General features: G+C 36.1%; 1 protein-coding gene across 1 annotated transcript in view; it reads left to right on the top strand.

The window, feature by feature from the left end:
• LOC126973387 (single-minded homolog 1) overlaps positions 1-23,826 on the top strand; it is a 97,788-nt gene that overhangs the window by 1,756 nt on the left and 72,206 nt on the right. The gene's annotated exons all lie outside the window — the stretch shown is intronic.

Here is a 23,826-nt window from a genome sequence, read left to right as displayed (position 1 = left end):
AAAACTCTAAGCCTTAGGTAATTTATACGTAGATAGAGCCTCTTTTTTATAACAATAAGGCACGACAGCTTATGGTAATTGAAACGCCCTGCCTATTTTTTACCAGTGGAAGGCTTCTTTGCACCGGACACGCATCCTTTGCACATTTCTGCCGTGATGAAGTAATGTGTAAGCATTACTGTGGCGCCCGAGATAGTGAAGTTACTGGGCAAATGAGACTTAACATCTCCTGTCTCAAGGTCACGAGCTCAATTGTAGTGCCGCTCAGACTTTTTGGGTTTTTCAATACGCCCTGCCCATTCCAATGCAATGCCGCTCAGGATTCTTGCAAAACCCAATAATTCTGAGCGGCACAATAATTTGATCACCTTGAATGATACACAAGATCTTAAGTCCAATTTGCCTAGCAACTTCACTAGCTACGGCGCCCTTCAGACCGTAACACAATAATGCTTACACATACTTACACGACAGAAAAAACCCCTAACTATAACCTAACCGAAGTTTTAGTTTTTCGCGCACACCTTCCTTAAAGGCCGCCAAAGCTCCAGTGATCCCTCTGGTGTTTCAAGAGAATGTGGTTGGCGATGATCAATTAACAACAGGTTACCCGTACGCTCGTTTGTCTTCCATTAGTAAAAGAGTAAAGAATAGCGGAGAACCATACCCTGGTAGGAGAACCAATGTTACCGACATAGCTCAAATGATTGCAAAACTGAAGTGGCAGTGGGCAGGGCACATAGTTCGACAGACAGATGGCCGTTGCGTCAGTAAAGTCTTCTAATGGCGACCACGTACCGGAAGACGCAGTGTTGGTAGGCGCCCCACAAGATGGACCGACGATCTGATACGGAATACGTTGGATGAGGGCAGCGCAGGACCGATCGTGGTGGAGATCTTTGGGCAAGGTCTTTGTCCAGCAGTGGACGTCTTCCAGCTGATGATGAATCAAATTCGGTTACAGTAACAATATATTGGCTTCACTTTTCTATCTTGCTGTATCTCGTTCGAGATATTCTTCTCTCTCGCATGCATTGTTCGTCCCTACGCTAGTTTATTATAAATCTATGTTTAATACCCCGAATTTAAGAGCTCAGCGGGCCTAAAGAATAATTCTTAGATAGTTTAAACGTCTAGATAGACTGTGACTGTGCTGTGAACACGTCGAAAAAAATAGGGGCCACGTATCGGAAGGCGTAGTGTTAGTATGCCCCCACAAGATGAACTGGTCAAGATCGCGAGGTTTGATTAGGGCAGCGCAGGACCGATCGTCATGGCGAACTTTGGGGTAGGTCTTTATCCAGCAGTGGACGTCTTCCGGCTGAAATGATTATGATACCCTGGTTATTCAGTACTTTAATAACGATTTTAGTTGGATCTGCAGTTTTCTTTATCACACTAATGATTGTCTCGCCCGCGTTAGCGAGACGGTGTGTTGTTATAGAATTTAAATCTGAAAAAGACTTCATGCTTCCTCTTAAGACCGCAGTCAGCAGGTAAAGTGCCCATGTCAACGTTACTTATCTACGTATACCATAAACTACTACCGTAATAGACGAACCCCGTGTGAAAGTGAAATAACTATAATTACATAAAAACCTAGGTGTGGGAAAGAGACGGAATAGATGAAGACCATGAAACCATTTTGAAGCAATTTAGTGTCCATTAGTCTCCTGTCAAAAATTGGACCGCGTTTTAATCGTTATTTTTCTGTTTTAACGGATATTAATTAAAAAATATAATGGATTCAAAATATAATAGCAACAATCCAACTATATAACCATTTCACAGGTAAATAATGATTCTTCGATACTACTTATGTGATGTTTATTTTCATAGAACATAAAATACTAAATATTACATTTAATATACACAGTTAACACTCTATTATAAATAAAATATTGTGTACGTCAATATGACGCCGTTTATGAATATTTGTCATAGGGATTGATCAAAAGCAAAATTCTACACACTTCACTAACATATCTGTAAAACTAGCACACAATATGAACATTCTTAATTTAGTCTCACCGTAATGAGGAGAGTGTTAATTGTCTATTACAATAGTATTCTAAGTGTATGGTATATAAACATATTGAAGGATTGACGAATAGGCTTAGTTCTGCAGCATATGCGGTTAAAAAATTAGGCGGTTAACTGACATAGATACCGCGTCGCGACTTGTATACTTTAGAAAATTTATTGAAGTAGGCGTTACTTTGCGGAAATCCATAATTATACAAATGATTTGAGTTTTCTTTAGTGTAAATTCCGCCAATATTTGTCTTTCAACAATTCGACACGTGTTTCGCCTCTACACGAGGCATCCTCAGGACGTGTTGTCTCGCCAAAATGTCAAAAGTCTCGTGCCAGATTTTGGCGAGACAACACGTCAAGAAAACTCAAATCATTTGTATAGTACACTTTAGCTATTTTCATAGTAATATATCCTACGGTATATTGTTATGGGGCAGTGCAGCAGCTATTAATACCATATTTGTGCTGCAGAAGAGGGCCATTCGCGGTATTTATAACCAAGGTCCTATTGTATAAAAAATTTTTAAAGAAATTAACATTTTTACGGTTGCATCTCAATATTCTTGATCTGTATGTTCATAAGCACATTAAGGAATTTGTGAAAACTAGAAACTATGATAATCATAATGTGAACACGAGGAATAATAATATAAACTTGTTATGCCTACTACTCGGTTAAGTAGAGTTAGTAAGTCTTTAATTGGGCAATGTATATGATTTTACAACAACAGAAAATGTACAAAACAAATGTGTTACGAAATTTAAAAGAATTGTTAAAAAATATTTGTGTGGTAAAGGCTATTATAACATAAATTATTTTCTTAATGATACCACAGACTGGGAATGGAGCGAACACTGTCAGGCTTTTTAATATCCATATTTTTATAAAAAATAACCGCTTTGTTTCTTGTGCCCGTTCTACTCAGGTTTGAGGCAGTCTATTTCTAATGGGTGGTAGTTTTTGACGATCAATAAGTGATTTTGATTCTTATTTTGAATAAAAATATTTGAATTTGAATTTGTACAGCCAAACCTAACGTATGTCACAGGTGCCCACGTGCTAGACCTTCGGTCACTTGCCAAATCGGTAAGGCACCTGGATAACTCCGGTCTGAGTTTTTGTCCTGAAGAACGCCAGGGACCCATCGTCCCCCCTAAGTGTACAAATTTGTATGTCATATCACCAAGTGATGCATATTTTCCTAATCTTAATGCTTTTTGAAGTGAAAACTTCTTTATCCATCATCCTTTTCTTCATCGTTGTAATTTGAAGGTTAATGAAACGAAAAAGCCCGACAGTAAAAAGAGACAGACCAGGTACCAGGCGATCATAGTGTAAGAAGAGATTGTCATATTATGAATGACGCGAGTATACCTTAATATTATAAACTGACGTTATGCGCACTGTGCGCGTAAGTCAGCTGTGAGCTGTGATAGTAAAGTCTTTCATAGCGGTTGAAATCATGTGTTATCCTAGCAACACGTACCAGGAATTCATATGCATTTTGGAGGTTCATGCACCATGCAGGTTTCAATTCTGACATGTGTACTTTGTACGCACGCAATATTGTTTATTTAGATTAGTGTGGTCAATCCTTCCTAGCTATCAGGGTAAGGAGCGCAATTCAATGCGATTGTGGGCTTATCACATAACGCTACGCCATAGGTAGTTTTGACATGCGTTAACAGTCAGACACCCTGTCAAAGATATATTTATTATTTATACAATAACAATGGCAGTACAATATTGTATATTTTATTAAAAAGAGCGCAAAATAGATAGCTGGGAGAGTTTCTTGCGCCGTTTTCTCTATCAGATCGCCTTGTTTCCGAAGCGGTTGTTGTGATAGAAGTGAGATCAAAAAGAATTGTAAAGGAATAAATTTTGACAAAATAATTGCCTTTTCATTTGCTCTTTCGGTCAGTATCGACTTAAAACTCTCATCAATTTAAAAAATGAATACCTCTGCAATATTCATTTGAATTTGGAATGAGAAAAACGGGATTGTAAAACATGCGCCATGCAACGTCAAAACAGTATCGAATTGCGAACGTAAAATTAAAAACAAACCTTTGTTCGAACTTCGAACCTCGCGATTCCATTTTTGAAATATTGTTTTTGTTCTTTGTTCAAGCTGACCGTTAATAACTGGCGGTGTAAGGTTACGTCGTGCTTTAAAAATAAATACTTCTTATATGGAGGTCTTTGTAGGTACACCAATGTACTGTAGGTTCAACAGATAAAATATGCATAAAAAAATTAAGTGTATATAATATAAACAATTTGTTATGTTTTTTAAAGTGATAACCCTCACTTCTAGGATTAATACACAAATAAAATTTGAAAAACAAAAAAAAATTATAAACGATGCGGGACTCGAACCCACGAACTCCGGCGTTCCGTGCTGGTGCTCTAACCAACTGAGCTAACCGTTCAACTGACGTCTCGTTATAAAATGGCTTCATGTACAGGATCTACTTTACAGTTGATAATCTGCTCAACCCCAATATTTGCATATTAGGAAATTGACATGAGATGATGAAGCCACAATCTAAGAGTTGAACAAAGCATACAAAATTTTATAACGAGACGTTCGAATCCCGCATCGTTCATAAAATTGTGTTGTTTTTGAAATCTTTATTTGTGTATATACACAAATATATTATGTATGTATATGTTTCTTATGGACTTTAGTACAATTTTCAGGCAAATCTTCAGATGAGTCAGTGTGATTTTTTTGATGTTGGGTAGCTATCGGATGAACAATTTTTTTTTATATTCGCAAAGTCTAAGGCTGAGATCTATAGAGCCTACTTAGTCTTTGCTCAGACTTTGTTGAGTTTTCTGTATGTTATCTGCATAACGCAAAAACGAATGAATATTTTTTTATGACAATAAGGGATGAGACGAGTCTTATTTGCCCAGTAATTTCACTAGCTACGGCGCCCTACAGACCGAAACACAGTAATGCTTACACATTACTGATTCACGGCAGTGATCTATAACCTAGCCGGCATCTTCCAAATATAGTCATAGTATTTTAGAGGGCAACTGCTTATTGTAAATAATTTAATCGCTTTCATGCAAATTATTAAACCGCAATCTATGAGATCCAGATAGCAAAAAATAAGGATATAATATATTGAATCCTTAGATCGTTTATACGTCTAGATAGATTGTGACAGCTGTGAAAAAAATTGGGGTTGACTGTTAACCTCTATTTTCAAAAAGACACGCACACAAAAACAAGCTAGTAAGTAGCTGTCATGCATACAAAAGTAATAAACCTGCCTTGTTTTCATGCGTTGCCTAATATGTTATGTTATTGTCACTCCATATGGTAAATAAATATATTTCTAATTTTACAATTTTATTTCAGAGAAAAAAATTAGAAACACACTAGAAATAAGGGATTGCTTGTAACTATTTCTAGTAGGCTTCATAAGATACATAATAGCTTTAAGGGTAAATGTATACACTTCTATAATAAAGTCCCAGCCACTGTTCAGGCATTATCTATAAATACATTTAAATGTTTTATAAAAAAAATGGCTCTGTCGTAAAGCCTATTACTCCACTGCTGAATATCTAAATGATCGGACAGCCTGGGACTAGATTGTGATTATTTTATAGCGATAGAAATGACTGTACAATATTGTATATTTTTATTGAAAAGAGCGCAAAAAAAGAATGCTGGGAGAGTTTCTTGCGCCGCTTCTTCTCTCTCAGAGCGTCATTTGTTTCCGAAGCGGTAGTAGTATCTAGTAGTTATTAGAAATGACATCAAAAAGAATTCTAAAGGAATCAATTTTGAGAAAATAAATGCTTTTTATGCCTTTTTTTTACTTACTAGCTGACCCGGCAGACTTCGTACTGCCTGAATGGATAAATAAAAGACCTAAACTGTTGTATAAAATAAACTAAAAACAAACAAATGGAATCCTTTTTTTATTAAAACAAAAAAAAATGCTCTAAAATGAATTAAATTTTATTATTATTATCCATTAATTACACATGATGTCGCATACACACCAAAGGAAAATCAAAATGGTTGTTTTTATTTCATTCCGAGTATTTTCATATTTATTCAACTTTTAAACCTTCTCTGGACTTACACAATTAAAATCGGTCCAGCCGTTCTCGAGTATTAGCGAGACTAACGAACATCAATTCATTTTTATGTATATTTACTAGCTGACCCAGCAAACGTTGTATTGCCTTGTATATAAAAATCGCGATACAAAAGTAACTGTTGATCGTAGATGGGTGAAAATTTGAAGTTGTATGTATTTTTTAACGCTGACTCATAATCAAACAAATTTAAAAAAAAAATGTCGTGTGGACCACACTTAACATTTAGGGAGATGAAAAATAGATGTTGTCCGATTCTCAGACCTAACATGCACTCAATATTTCATGAGAATCGGTCAAGCCGTTTCGGAGGAGTTCAATGTTTAACACTATGACACGATAATTTTATATATTAGAGATTTGCATAGTTTGTTTGGATAAAAATAAAAATGAGTATGAACTTGAACGGTGTTTTCAAGGTAATATTATCTCGTTGTATAATAACACAAAGATATGGGGTAATATATTGATTCCTACAAGTTCTTATAGTAATTATTTTGGATAATGAGACTACAGTTTTTTATTTATTTATTTATTTAAGATGTACCAATAATAACTCAACTTAACATTAATAATTGATTTGCACTTACATACTAATTCTAGGTTGGTTATTCTAATTAGGTACATTCAACATTTTAATTATGAAAAAATTAAGTAACTTATTAACGTCATAATTCTAGAAACTATACAATGTAAATAATTATAAAGTGGTAAGTGTGAAATTACACAATAAAAAAGTAAGAATTAATAAGTCATTAATAATCAAATAAAAACTATTATCTACCGTAGTCGTTATTTTTTCTAAAACTTTATTTCTAAACTAGCTGACCCGGCGTTGTTTAGCCATATAAAGTATAATTCACGCGATAGTTTTATAAGTAATAAAATATTGCCTATATTATAGCCTGTACATCATTTTGTTATATTGTCAATAGTTTTTGCAGCGCACGCAAAAATAGGTTTTCGATTTTACACCTTGTGTTACAAAATAGCAATTTTATTACGGATCCCTAATTTTGAAAAAAAAAAACATAGCCTATAGCCTTCCTCGATAAATGGACTACCCAACACTGAAGGAATCATTCAAATCGGACCAGTAGTACCAGAGATTAGCGTGTTCAAACAAACAAACAAACAAACAAACACTGCAGCTTTATAATATTAGTATAGATGACTTAAACGTGTCGTGAAAAATGTCAACGTCATTACCGTTGATATCATTGAATGTTGTTGATATTCTATTATAAGGACCGTATTGTTTCACATTCGTTCTAGAGTAATTATTTGAGAATATTTTATTAAATACAGTTGCTTAAGGCCTATCTCAGATTTAAGAGCTTCATGTAATTATTTCTGTCTCGCTTACGCGGGGGAGACACACTTGAGTGCGATAAAGACAGCTGCAACTCCCACTAAAATCCTCGGTAAACATTCTCAAATACTAAAGAGTTTCCCTGCGAGATCGAATCAGAAATGAGGAGATCCGTAGGAGAACCTAAGTCATCGACATTTTTTTATGACATAAGGCACGAGACGAGCAGGACGTTCAATTGATAGTAATTGATACGCCCTGCCCATGAGAAAGCAGTGCCACTCAGGATTCGTGAAAGACCCGCGGTAGAAAATTAGGCTCGTCACCTTGAGGCAAAAGTCTCATTTGCCCATTTATTTAAAAAGGGATACAAAGTGTTCGCTTTACCTATTAATATATATGTTATCGTATTATTTAAGCCCTTCGTCCTACCATAAAAAAATATTCCTGAAAAAAAAATCTACAATAGCTACATCTGAGCTTACCTTTTCCTGTTGAATGTCCATTTGATTAGATCAACGTTCTATGATTGGTCGTGATATAGGGGTGGGGGGCTGATGGCGACCAATCAGCGCTCGTTGCGTGCCTTATCACCGCGACACCCCTAGAGGGTGCTAGGGTTGTGTTGACGGTGCATTTTACTTGTTTGTCGATTTAATTGATGTTTTTTAAGGGTGTTGGGTTCCATACGTTTTGGAGGGTGGAATAAGTGTTTTTTTTGGTTTGTTTTTTATTTAAGTTTTGAATTGAATGAGGAATGTGGGGTTCTGAAGTGTCTTCTTTTAAATGGTTGGTATTAACAAGATGAGTAGGATGATGGTAGAGATCAGCTTATTTTATTAATTTTAAAATTCCACCCGCAAGAGTTTTTTTTTTATTATAAACACAACAAAGTTTGTAGGGTCAGCTAGTAATAATAATTTTGTTATGTTTTTAAAGCGATAACCCTCACTGTCGGGGCCCCAGTGCTCTGCAAATGGCTGGATCACTTTGCGTTGCGTAGAGACGTCGCTTCATTGTGTGTCTTTTATCGCATTTATCACGGGGAGTGTTTCGAAGAGCTGTTTAACCTGATTCCTGCCGCCGAATTCCACCTTCGCACGACACGCCACAAGTTAGGATATCATCCCCACGATCTGGATGTGTGGCGGTCCTCCACAGTGCGGTTTTCAAGGAGCTTTCTTCCTCGTACTACGAAGCTGTGGAATGAGCTCCTTTGTGCGGTGTTTCCGGGACGATACGACATGGGTACCTTCAAAAAAAAGCGCGTACACCTTCCTTAACGGCCGGCAACGCTCTTGTGATTCCTCTGGTGTTGCAAGAGAATGTGGGCGGCGGTGATCACTTAACACCAGGTGACCCGTACGCTCGTTTGTCCTCCTTTTCCATAAAAAAAAAAAACTAATTGCAAGGAAAGGCAGCAATAAAGGCTATTTTATTGTATTTATTTATTTATTAACGTAATAATTTATGATATTCTATACACTCTATCCATATTCAAATCACACCATAATAATCTTAGACTGCTATATATATCAATACATTGCCGCATTTACTCCAGTTGCTTAAAATATTCTTGGTCAATAAACAGCAATGTAAAAGATTAATTCAGTTCAGGTTTGATTCGGACAGTGACAGTTGACACACGACTAAGGAGAAATGTGTGCTTACATTGTCTTTAAGCACACTTTTGCCGTTCCGCTATCAGACCAAGATATGTCCTTATATGTGTCGGTAAAGAATTGGTTATAATGAAAAAGAATGATTTGACATAATTTTTTTGTCGTCGTACCTATTAATATTGATCTCCAATAAAGCAGGGTGTCCGGCCAACTTAATAATGGGAATGGAGCGACCGCCCTCAGGATATATAAATTATAATATAGAGTCTTTTTCTTTTATGAAAATAAGGGACAAGACGAGCAGGACGTTCAGCTGATGGTAATGGATACGCCCTGCCCATTACAATGCAGTGCCGCTCAGGATTCTTGAAAAACTCCAAAAGTCCTGAACGACACTACAACTGGAGAACAACAGGTGACCCGTACGCTCGTTTGTCCTCCTATTCCATAAAAAAAACTGCGCTCGTCACCTTCAGACATAAGATGTTAAGTCTCATTTGCCCAGTAATTTCACTAGCTACGGCGCCCTTCAGACCGAAACACAGTAATGCTTACACATTACTGCTTCACGGCACAAATAGGCGCCGTTGTGGTTCCCATAGTCTATCGAATTTTTATAAAACAAACAAATTTTATAACACAATTAATTATATAGTATACACAGTTTATTAAAATCTATATTTAAACATTGTTTTAATAGTGAGAGACTGGTGCTTGAGATAGGTGACGAATAACTGTACTACAAGTCACTGGGCCCCCAAAGCACATGGTAATGATATAAAGGAATAAATATATTATCCCTACTAATATTATAAATGTGAATGTAAGTTTGTTTGTTACGCTTTCACGCCTATACCACTGAACCGATTTTGATAAAATTTTGTACAGAGATACACTAGAGCTTGAAAAAGGGCATAGGCTACCTTTTATTGCAAAAAAATAAATGATGGAGTTGAAATAGGGGATGGCAGTTTGTATGGAAATTCGTCATTATGGAAGATAAAACCATGAAACTTTGTATTCAGGAACTTGATAAGAAATAATTTAAAAACATTTGTTTGAGCATCAAGCAAACTTTGACCTAAAAACCATGAAACTTTGTATTCAGGAACTTGATAAGAAATAATTTAAAAACATTTGTTCGAGCATCAAGCAAACTTTGACCTAAAAACCATGAAACTTTGTATTCAGGAACTTGATAAGAAATAATTTAAAAACATTTGTTCGAGCATCAAGCAAACTTTGACCTAAAAACCATGAAACTTTGTATTCAGGAACTTGATAAGAAATAATTTAAAAACATTTGTTCGAGCATCAAGCAAACTTTGACCTAAAAACCATGAAACTTTGTATTCAGGAACTTGATAAGAAATAATTTAAAAACATTTGTTCGAGCATCAAGCAAACTTTGACCTAAAAACCATGAAACTTTGTATTCAGGAACTTGATAAGAAATAATTTAAAAACATTTGTTCGAGCATCAAGCAAACTTTGACCTAAAAACCATGAAACTTTGTATTCAGGAACTTGATAAGAAATAATTTAAAAACATTTGTTCGAGCATCAAGCAAACTTTGACCTAAAAACCATGAAACTTTGTATTCAGGAACTTGATAAGAAATAATTTAAAAACATTTGTTCGAGCATCAAGCAAACTTTGACCTAAAAACCATGAAACTTTGTATTCAGGAACTTGATAAGAAATAATTTAAAAACATTTGTTCGAGCATCAAGCAAACTTTGACCTACATGGGGATGATATAGGAGATTAAAGTTCACAGGGAAATACTATTAAAGAGACTGTCCACAACAGAGAAATGCATACCATATAGGCAATTAAGCAGTGCCTACCTTGTTAGTCGTTATGACCTTAAAAAAAATTAAAAAAAGACGTGTGGCACTCGGGGACTGCCGCGGTAAAGCTATTGCATAGCATGTTTTTTCAACTTATGCAATTATAATTATTTATTTATTTTATTTATGCAGTAATTATTATTTTGATAAAATTAATTAAAAAAAATTCAAGATGTACCCCAGGCTCGAACCTGGCACCTTCTGCACAAAAAGCATACGTGATAACCGGTGTTCCACAGCAATCTAGTGAGTAAGTGTTAGGTTATTTTCGTTACGGAATTTCTGGATTCGGTCTCCATGCTCAAGGCCCGCGATAGAAGCTATGCAATAGCTTAATAAATATAGAATTATTAGTGTAAAACTTAATTAAAGTTAAATTTGGTTCCGTTATTTTATTGCCAAACTTCTATTTAACACCCACTCATAAAATTTGATCTTGAAACGTCCGCCTAGGTCTACCCCTTCCAACACTTTCATTCACACTGGCCTTATACACTTTCTTCGTCAATCGTTCTTCATTCATTCTCTCGACATGTCCAAACTTTAATTAAATAAAGAACACTTATTTAGGTAAAGAAAGTAATTGGTGTGAGTGATGGTTATGTGTAGGTGTGTGCGTTTGTGTGTGTGTAGTGACTTGGTGTGTGTGTTGTAGAATTTTTTTACCTTTTAAAAAAAATAAATAATAAGCCCGCTATGTTTCTTGTGCCCGTGGTTCTCAGGTAAGGGGCATTAATTTCCGAATGGGTCTTCAATTTTTACACAAATAAAATTTGAGAAACAAAATTTTATGAACGATGCGGGATTCGAACCCGCTAACCGTTCATACTCACGAACGGTTAGCTCAGTAGGTTAGAGTACCGGCACGGAACGCCGGAAGTCGTGGGTTCGAATCCCGCATCGTTCATAAAATTTTGTTTTTCAAATTTTATTTGTGTTATCACTTGAAAAACATAACATATTCTTCAATTTTTACTTACAATAAGTGATGTAATATCCTATTTTGAATAAAAATATTTGAATTTGATTTGGCAAACTGCCACTCAAACGAACTGTCTGTAAGTATTCAATTCCCGATTTTTATTTTTATTTATCAAAGATTGCGCCACAGATTAATGGTTTATTATTCCGCGGCACGCGTCACTTCTAGTGGGTACTTACTCTGTGATAATTCTTAAACAAACAAAGATTATAAAACAATTATTGTTAGTCTTGTATTTTCAATTGCATATTGTTGCTTATCTATGATAATGTCCTAGATTTTTTTTGTGGTACGCAAGAAATCTAAGCTAATAATTATCATAAACTATTCCGGTTGATTATAATGGATAATACCAGTGGGAGGCTAGCTAAGCTAGATTAAGGGTACCACAACAGCGCCTATTTCTGCCGTGAAGCAGTAATGTGTAAACATTAATGTGTTTCGGTCTGAAGGCCGCCGTAGCTAGTGAAATTACTGGGCAAATGAGACTTTACATCTTATGTCTCACGGTGACGAATTGTAGTGCCAATCAGAATTTTTGGGTTTTTCAAGAATCCTGAGCGGCACTGCAGTGTAATGGGTAGGGCGTATCAATTACCATCAGCTGAACGTCCTGCTCGTCTCTTCCCTTATTGTCATAAAAAAAATATTACTGTAAGTGTTGCTCATAAAAACACAATTTTATTGAAAAAATTATAAGAGTGCATTTTTACGAAGCGCGCACACCGTCACGCAAATTCGACACTATGACGTTAGCTGGTCAACTAGACCATTTGTATCATACTTCAGCTACCAAGCCTCTTGTAACTAACATGTCTACTGAACCAATGGAGGAGAACCTATAATTTCAATATAGGATACAAGTTTTAAAATATAAAATATATATCTAATTGTTTAAAAATATTTAAGTATATTCAATTATTTAAATAAGAAAACGTTGAAAAAAATTGAGGTTGACTGTTAACCTCTATTTTGAAGTATGCGCGCTCACTAAAACAAAGCGTCATACAAATCACGAGCGTAAGACATAACTTGTCACGCACAAATTCAAATTCAAATATTTTTATTCAAAATAGGATGTGACATCACTTATTGTAAGTCAAAAACTACCACCCATTCTAAAATGAATGCCTCAGACCTGAGAAGAATGGGCGCAACAAACTCAGCGGGCTTTTTTTTCATCAAAAATATGTTTCACAATTAAAGTAACATTTACAAAGTTACAAAGTAACATTGTACAATTAAACTATACTTATTTAATAGTCTGAGGGCGGTCGCTCCATTCCCAATCTGTGGTATAATTAAGAAAGTCTATTTAATTTATTCATTAATAAGTAATAAGTAAGTTTTAGGTGTTAGACAGGGGCGGATCTGTAATTTATGGGGCCCTGGGCTAATTCTGCTTAGGGGCCCTACCTAATTACTCAACCAATTGCCATTTTGTCAAAAAACTGTTGTTGTTAACATTATTTATTGCAAAATAAATTGACAGGTTATGAATGGCTATATTATATAAATTATAAAGCAACCTTTCTGCATTTTTGTGGTGTAAATTCTTTTATTTGGTCATCGCACTGTATACTTATATAATATAATTATAATATCTCCTTCAAACCTCTAAATGCTAAGCCTCTTATACTCAAAAATTTTAACACTGCGTTTTAGGACATTGTGATAATACTCTGTTTCCTTATTTAACTGCTCCTGAGGCTGCTTGTCTAAAACAGACTTATTTTCTTTTCGTATCAACCACACTAACATTGAATTCTTATGTTCATCAGAATTTTCGTGATTTTCCAAACAAAATCCTGTGTGTTTCAAATCAGAAAATCCGGTTGTGTATTGAGAAGGAGTTTTAGAAAAAAGTTGCAAGTCAAACAAAAAATAGTACCAACCCTTTTTGTATAACATAACCCAGATCTTTCTAGTAATCGGCCATTTTTCATTTTCCTAGTGAAATACCTATTTGAAAAAGATCTGTTTTGTTCTTTGTATTTCATTATTGAAGCTGGATATAATTATAGTTTTCAGATCTTTATTTTGAAAGTCAGTCATTTCATGTGAGAGGACATCATTAATAAAATCATTATTTAGCTGATCTGGCCACAAGCCCACGTCAACATATTTCTCAAACTCTCAACTTAAAACTTAATATTTTCTAAATTTCTTTCCACCTCGATATCGGTATTACCTTCCTATTTCTGAACACCAATGTCGTTTTCAGAGGAACCAGAGGGTTGCTGGAAGTCAAGATCTTGCACATTTCATAGTTTTTTTTTTCTGATTTTCGAAATCTTGCATATTTTCATCACTTGTATTTTTTTCTTGGTTTTCCGATTATTTGCGCCATTCGGTTAGATTCTCTTCGTATAAAATACCTTCCTTTTACTTCTTTTTATGATGTTGTAGCTATTTCATTCGCGTTTATGTTCTGATTTAAAAAAAGATTAAATTTTTGCGCATTTCCCACTTTCTTTTTCTCGATCAAACTGTAATTTTCGTTTTTCAGCCCCACTTTTATATTTTCTAGCAGACATATTGTAAAATAGGATATTTTTCTGAAAATAAACAAAGAACTTGATAAAACTTTTAATTTGAATATCTACTTTGTAATGAGTGTAGCAATTCACAAATTATGATTAGATAAATATCGAACGAGTTCGATTCATTTACTTTTATAAACTGAAAAGAAAAAGTCATGTTTTACAATTCTTTTTACTTACCTACCGCCTACTAAAAGCAGGAAGTCTACTTATGGTGAACACTTTCAATTTTAATAAATTAAAAGAAAGGTCCGGGCCTTATAACTTTTAAGTTATATATCACTTAGTAAACTAATCAAGCACTAAACACATTTCTAACAATAACAAAGTCAATTCGTTAATATAGTCGACGATAACAAAAATTCGGAAAAATAACAAAATTGCGTCCAGCTATAAGCGGAGGGAAGTCAATACACGGAATACACCGACACGTTTCACCGTTTGATAGATGCACACACGGGTTAATTGATCGCAGTGTTGCCAACCTTAGGAATAGATTTTTTAAATATTAGATAATTTTTATTGTTGACAATATCGTCTATTGTTTTCAGTTCGGTGGGGGGCCCCCTGTATCCACGGGGCCCTGGGCTGCAGCCCAAAAAGCCTTTAAGTAGATCCGCTCCTGGTGCTAGAGGTAGACAAATCTATCCTTTTACGCTCGCTTCCATTTCAATAACTATATTAGACATAACTATGGATAGATAAGATCTTGTCATAAAACGGTGATAGCGATGTATCCGTAACTAGAGATTCGTTATTGTAAACGGCCGTGAGTTACCTTAGTATCTTCGTGAGTAATAATAATATTGAAAAACTTTTACAAAAATTATCTTGCCCCAAACTAGGCATCGCCTGTGTAGTATGGGACAATATACTTACTTAAACATACATAAATAGATATAAACATCCATGACTCGGAAACAAACTTCCATATTCATCATATAAATGTTTGCACCTACCGGGATTCGAACCCGGGACCTCTAGCTTAATAGTCAGGGTCACTAACCATTGAGCTATATAGCTCGTCAAAGTATACCTACTCATTGTTTGAAACTGTCGCAGTCAATATATAAAATTTTATAAATGACTAGCTGACCCAGCAAACGTTGTATTGCCGATATTAAAATCGCGATACAAAAGTAACTGTTGATAGTAGATGGTTGAAAAATTGAAGTTGTATGTATTTTTTAATGCTGACTCATAATCAAATAAATTAAAAAAAATGTCAAAAAAAAAATCGTGTGGACCACCCTTAACATTTAGGGATGAAAAATAGATGTTGTCCGATTCTCAGACCTACCCAATATGCACTCACATGAGAATCAGTCAAGCCATTTCGAAGGAGTTTAACTACAAACACCCCGACATGAGAATTTTGTATATTAGATGCACGAATAACTTTATTTGTTAAGATAAATCCGTTTAGTTACAAGGTTATCACCTAAAAATCCTCTGAATGAACGAGACAGGTGACGGGGGCGTGGCCTGAATGGGCTGGCCACGCCCCCCGATAACTTCAAACAATTTGTCCGTGGGGAGTTTGTAATGGCTATAACTTTGTAACTATCTGTTATAATAATTGTAATCATTGTGTGTAGCAGACTTATTTGATAGGGGGTCAATGAAGTGAATAATTTTATAAACAGGGTAGCATTTTATTAAACGAAATACCAATGGTTTCAAATTGCCTAACAGCCATTCCCAATATTCAGTCTATCTCCGGTTGTGGCCTACTTGAGATAAAAAATCGTTACTGTCGTTGACTTTTCTGTATCAATAAACTTATCGACGGTAACTCACCTTATCCGTACACGCTGTCTGTCAATGGGAGGACGTATAGCTTACCAGCGATAGAAGTTCGTATGGAAATCGCAATTCACGCATCCCAATATAAGGCGATAAGAATGACTTGTCGGGTATATTGGGACAGCCTCAGATTATTGACAGCTAATTACTGACAGTAGAAGGTAGTAATTTATCTCTATCTGTAGGTATAGTATAGTGGGAACGGCCGTAAGACTATACTCGTATACTCTACTACACCACAACGGCGCCTACTTCTGCCGTGAAGCAGTAATGGGAAAACATTATTGTGTTTCTGTGTGAATGGCGCCGTAGCTAATGAAATTACTGGGCAAATTAGACCTATCATCTTAAGTCTCATGGTGACGAGCGCAATTGTAGTACCGCTCAGAATTTTTGGGTTTTTTAAAAATCCTGAGCGGCACTGCATTGTAATGGGCGGAGCGTATCAATTACCATCAGCTGAACGTCTCTTCTCGTCTCGTCTCGTCCCTTAATTTCATAAAAAAAAAGAGGGAAAAATAACTAAGTAAGTAGGTAAAATATAATTTAAAGATATGTTTAGTAGTTGTTTACAAGTAGCAAATAAATATTAAATTCGTTATTATAGTATTTGTCATAAAAACCATTCAATAATTTGGGCGGGAAATCAGCATGACAGTTTGTCACAGTGGGTGTCAATGTCTAATGATCACATTCTCACGGCCGCTCTATGCTCCGTGGGTGTTTAGTTTTTATTTAATGAATGGGCAACGGGCGCTATTCATAGATGTGGGAAGTTTTGTTTTTTAATTTGTGATATTTTAGTGCACGGCTTATTTATAATAGGTAGGTACTGAGCATAATAACTAAAAAATACCTATTTACAATAAATTTCTACTTTTAACTATTACTATACTATTAATATTATCAGATTTTAGCATAAACTCACTATTTACAGGGTATGGACCAGGCGATTATACCGTAATCGTATACGATATCAAAAACTTTAAACTGATATCGAAAGAACGATACCTAATTAGTAAAATGACATCAATTTAACAGTAGGAGGCTCCTTTGCACAGGATTGTGGCTAGATTATGGGTACCACAACGGCGCGTAATACTGCCGTGATGCAGTAATGTGTAAGCATTATTGTGTTTCGGGCTGAAGGGCACCGTAGCTAGTGAAATTCCTGGGCAAATGAGACTTAGCATTTTGTGTATCGAGATGACGAGCGCTAGTGTATTGCCGCTCAGAATTAAAAAAAAAAAAACCGCAGAAAAAGAACCGCTCAATATAATATCTATTTAAAAAATGCCGTCGTGCGTTGTGAAAAAGTGTAAAAACGATACTATATAAGTATTTGTGGCCATATATGATTATTTAAGTTAGAAAAAATTTAGTAACTAGTATCCCCCGTAACCGCACACACACTAGCATAACACTTAATTAAATATCACAGCGTGGAGTCCTTCTTTTTTTACTCGTTCGTGGTATAGATAAGGGTAACTTTTTAATTTAATTGAATTGAGTATCAAGCTATATATTAGCTATTACATACAAGTTTTTCTATTATCAGTCATGTGCCAAAAAACTAATTTCATTGCATAATCTTATCTTAAAAAAATATTCTGCGTCAATAAGAACAGCGCTACTTCAAATTATGCAAATCACGTAGGCCGCCATTGAGCATTCCCGCCAAAACAAACGAACCATAGACAAATCGGCAGTTTTTATTGACACGGCGGCGTAATTCAGCCACCGCTTTCGTTGTCACGTCCGATATGCGACCTTTTTTGTTCCTAAATCTGATTTATTAGTCTGTGTTACAATTAAATGGTGCATTGGGGCGGATGTAAATTTCCATTGACGCCCACACGTAGTTATTCTTTTAATAGTAATGCACGAGAAAATGTGGTACTAAGATTGCCAAATCTGTTTGTTCGTCAGTCGCAATACGCATGTTCAGTTTATAACTGATACTTCTAGATCTTTCATGGAACCGCTTCATCAAAATTCAAAAAATTCAAATTCAAAATTCAAAAGCACTTTATTCATGTAGGTCACAAAAATGACACTTATGAATGTCAAAAAAAATATATAAATATTGTTTCTTATTGAATTTATCGCTACTTCGTAAAGGGTTGAGCTAATGAGAAGAAGTAGCAAGAAACTCATTGCCACTCTTTTAAGTCAAGATTTACATTTTAGTTGTTTTACAAATCATTTCAATTACAATATAAGCAAAGTGACGCAACAAAAATACTCAAAAGTCAAAAACTGAAAGGCTTACATGTGTAAGTCAAAAAAAGAAAAAAAATGTAAATTAATACTTATTAACACAAGAGTTATTGAGTATAGTAGATGCATCAATCCACACTTACCGTAAATAAATAGAGGCATTATGTGAGCATTTCATAAAATAAAATATATAATAACTTTAACTTTAAAGGAAATAATAATAATAAAAAAACACATCAAGCAGACCTCCCGGTAACAAGATCATCCAGCCCCCACGAGTAGCACCCGTTCACGAGCATGACGCATGGACCAGCCATCGCCTCCCTCGACCATATTTTAGGGAAGGGAACGACCCGCCCCACGTCGCCGCCACAAACAGAGGCATTTAAGCGAGCATGACGATACCTGCCATCATCATTATCATCATAACATCAGCTGGAAGACGTCAACTGCTGGACAAAGCCCTCCCCAAAGATTTCTACGACGATTGGTCCAGTGCTACCCTCATCCAACGTATTCCGGCGATCTTGATCAAGTCATCGGTTCATTTTGTGGTAGGTCTACCAGCATTACGTCTTTTGGTACGTGGTCACCATTCGAAGACTTTACTGCTCCAACGGCCGTCTGTCCGTCGTGGTATGTACCCTGCCCACTGCCACTTTAGTTTCACAATCATCTGTGCTATGTCGATTACTTTGGTACGGATCTCCTTATTTCTAATTTGATCTCGCATGGAAAATAGTTTAGTTAAATTAGGGAAGTTTCCCTGCAAGAACCACTTTAATAAAATGTCAAAGTGAGCGGCATGGTAATGAATTGCAATGAGATTGTACTATATCATGCTATTTTTTATGAATATAAGGGACGAGACAGGCAGGAGGTTCAGCTGATGGTAATTGATACGCCCTGGCACGCCAGGAATATTAGTTTAGAATATTAGTTACGCCTTACACTCGCGATTTGTATGTCACTTTGTGCTACTACTTTTGCACACGCCACTAAGGCGAGCAATGCATTCTCAAAATAGAGGTTGAACTGTCAACCTCAATTTTTTTCGACGTTCACAATCTATCTAGACGTATAAAGGATCTAAGATTGTAAATTGTACCATAATTTAGCGTTATTAAAAAAACTGTGTTCCGAAGTGCTGTATGACCTTATTCCTGCCGCCAAATGACACCTATGCACGACACGTCATCAAAATTTAGAATATCATCCCCACCATGTGGCGTTCCTCCACAGTGCGGTTTTCAAGGAACTTTCTTCCACGGGCAACAAAGCTGTTGAATGAGCTCTTTGTGCGGCGTATCCAGGATGATACGACATGGTTAGCTTCTTAAAAGCCCGGCTTCTGTGATTCCTCTGGTGTTGCAGGAGTATATGGGCGACGGTGATCACTTAACACCAGGTGATTCATACGCTGCTTTGTGCTTCTTTTCCATAAATAAAACATATTAGTAAGCCCGCACACATCAAACTCAAGTGTCACTTTGACAGTTTCTGCCGCCAAATTACACCTAAGCACGACACGTCATCAAAATTTAGAATATCATCCCCACCATGTGGCATTCCTCCACAGTGCGGTTTTCAAGGAACTTTCTTCTGGACAACGCAGCTGTGGAATTCCTTCTGCGGTGTTTCCGGGACGATACGACATGGGTACCTTCCTTAAAGGCCCGCAACGCTTCTGTGATTCCTCTGGTGTTGCAAGAGTATATGGGCGACGGTGATCACTTAGCACCAGGTAACACCATACGTTCCTTTGTCCATCTTTTCAATGAAAAAACCATGTTGTAAGCCCGCACACATCAAACTCAAGTGTCACTTTGACAGTTTATCGCCATCGATCGACCATAGACAAAGCACATTATGCCGGCTCACGTATGAAGGGTCGGCAATCATTGTTACCTCCTTTATGATTTATCGGATTACAGTTATTCCATTGACTTACACTCATTAAATTAAGATGGAACAAATTAGTATAATTTATTGTTTGTTATATGTTTACTAATAAAGATATTTTAGCGTTTTCGAAGAGCGAATACGATTTACTTTGGAATTATTTTAATGTTTTGGTCGAAGGTGGGTCAACTTATTAACATAGATTTATGATAATCTCCACCAGTTACATAATAACAAGGCTAGATTTGAATTCATTTATCATCATCATCATCCGGAAGATGTCCACTGCTCAACAAAAGCCTCCCCCAAAAGATCTCCACGACGAACGGTCCTGCGCTGCCCTCATCTAACGTATTCCGGCGATCTGGACCAGATCGTTGGTCACATTGCGGTGGTGGAACATTGTGTCTTACGGAACGTGGTCGCCATTCGAGGACTTTACTGCCCCAACGGCCATCTGTCCGTCCTGCTATGTGCCATGCCCACTGCCACTTAGGGTTATGTTGGTAACTTTGGTTCTCCTACAGATCTCCTCATTTCTGATTCAATCTCGCAGGGACACTCCGAGTATAGCCCTCTTCATTGCCCTCTGAACGACCATGATGAGCTTTCTCATCAGGCTCATAGCCAGCGACCACGTTCGAATCCATTCAATTCAAGAAGAGTGAATGAATTGTATGTGTTATAAGTTAGCTAGGGTTAAGGAATCCGTCATAGGTCTTATTATTCAATTTTACAATAAAATACCATAAACTAGGAATCACTGAGCACAAATTTAAGAAATATATTAAAGCTTCATTGACAAAGTAGACTTACCATATTAAAGCAATTTTTTTTTAATGAAAATAAGGGACGAGACGAGCAGGACGTTCAGCTGATTGTAATTGATACGCCCTACCAATTACAATGCAGTGCAGCTCAGGATTCTTGAAAAACCCAAAAATTTTATGAGCGGCACTACAATTGCGCTCGTCGCCTTGAGACATAAGATGTCTCATTTGCCCAGTAATTTGACTAGCTACGGTGCCCTTCAGACCGAAACAGTAATATTTACACATTAGGCGTTTGAATTTAGAAAATGGAAAAATCCTTCCTTAGTGGATGCCTCCGTCATAAGAAGAATGCTTGCGAACTTTTAAGTCTCAAGCCTTAAGGTTTGGCCTTTGCATTAACTTTAAGCTTTCGTCCCCTATTTTACCCTCTTAGGGGTTAAATTTTGGAAAACGCTGCAAACGTAACTCATTATTATTGCCGTTCTCACTTCATAAGATATTTCATGCAAATATGTCCAAGGAAAAGAACGTTAAATACAACATTTTATCAACTCTAACACCCTATTAGGGGTTGAATTTTCAAAAATCCTTTCTTAGTGCAAAGCTACGTCACTGAAGGAATACTTTTGTATAATTTAGTGGTTCTAGACCCAGCCGTTTCAGCTTTGTGTTGATCGATCAGTCAGTCAGTTTCTGCTTTTTTGTATGCATGGTTCTAGAGTGGTACGGCGCAGGCCACTTAAGATTATATTGTTTTACTAGCTGACTTAGCAAACGTTGTATTGCCGATATTAAAATCGCGATACAAAAGTAACTGTTGATCGCAGATGGGTGAAAATTTGAAGTTGTATGTATTTTTTAATGCTGACTCATAATCAAACAAATTTAAAAAAAAAAAATTGGCGTCGACCACCTTTAACATTTAGGGGGATGAAAAATAGATGTTGTCCGATTCAATGTTAACACCAGGAACAGACATAAACTTATGATGCCTACTACTCGGCTAAGTCGAGTTAGTAAGTCTTTTGTGGGGCGATGTATATGCTTTTACAACAAGATCCCAGAAAATGTTCAAAACAAAAGTATAACGTTATTCAAAAGAATTGTTAAAAAGCGTTTATGTGGTAAAGGTTACTATTACATAAATGACTTTATTAATGATACCACAGATTGGGAATGGAGTGACCGCCCTCAGGCTATGAAATAATAAGTTTAATTGTACAATATTACTTTGTAAACATATTTATTCGATGAAAAAAGAAAGCCCGCTGAGTTTGTTGCGCCCATTATTCTCAGGTCTGAGGCATTCATTTTGGAATGGGTGGTAGTTTTTGACTTTCAATAAGTGATGTCACATCCTATTTTGAATAAAAATATTTGAATTTGAATCTCACACCTACCCAATATGCACTCAAAATTTAATGAGAATCGGTCAAGCCGTTTCGAAGGAGTTTAATTACAAGCACCGCGACATGACAATTTTATATATTAGATTATGTTAATGCCAAGTAAGGGAGTTTGTTATCAGTTCTACTCCTGAAGTCAAAACCCCTTTACAAAGTGATGAATCATGACGTTTACCAAGTGTTATTGCAATATGTTATGTTATTTTTACTCTCTGTTGTGAAAAAATATATCAATTTTATTCTAGTCTTAGAACCAGTTTTAAATTTAACTACATAGTTGGGAATGCTAACGTTAAGCGAGTTTTATTATACCCATTAACAGTTAATTCCGTAACTCTGAGAAACGACTCAGCGATGAAAAAAACCGTCATAAACTGGTTTATTCCCATTTCTGTAAATCTAAATCACCAAAATTAAAATTAATCTCATTTCTCATTCTCGGAAAGTAATGTTGTTTTGACCTGATTATTGGATGGAAAATGCTGCTTCCCTCCATAGAGAGGGCAAAACTCATACAAATTACTTCCCACCTAAAGGCCGGAATGAACTTTGAAAATAGAACTACTGTCAGCTGTGAAGAGATTTATGTAAAGAAACTTATTTAAAAAAATCTGCGGCCATGTGACTTTCTAAACAGCCAGTGTGAACTTAGCGCAAACTTCTTTGAGCGATAAGCCGCAACAATTACGCGGTGAGTTCCATATTTAAATAGGTACTACTAATATTATTATATATTATCAATAAATAGTTTAGATAAACAACTAGTTTTATTTGCCTCATATTCAAAATGAAAAGTAGAGTGTTTAACACGGGTAAAATAATCAAATCCGAGTAGGAATAATCTAAATACCTCGGGAATTGATTCTTTCGACCCTGGGTTCGCAATCTACTTTTCACTTTTCAAGTTTTGCATCATTATCTAGTAATGCACATACAAACGAGTTTGTGAATCGTTGGCGGGTCGGCAATATGAAGCTATAAGTAAGGAGAACCAAAGTCACCGACATAGCCCCGGTGATTGGGAAACTGAAGTGGCAGTGGGCCCTGCCCATAGCTCAAAGGACAGATGGCCGTTGGAGCAGTTTATAGTTTAATAGAATTTGTTTTGTTTTTTTTTAGTCTCGAAACAGCATTTCTTGCAGCTTAAAGCATTCTGGTATATGGTAATAACATGAGAATATAGTACTGTCACCTGATACCAACATGTGCAAATTTAGTGAACGGAATGTCTAGAAAG

Source organism: Leptidea sinapis, chromosome 29, assembly GCF_905404315.1.
Source record: "Leptidea sinapis chromosome 29, ilLepSina1.1, whole genome shotgun sequence".
In the NCBI taxonomy this organism is placed as follows: domain Eukaryota; kingdom Metazoa; phylum Arthropoda; class Insecta; order Lepidoptera; family Pieridae; genus Leptidea; species Leptidea sinapis.
This window is presented reverse-complemented; position numbering and strand designations above follow the sequence as displayed.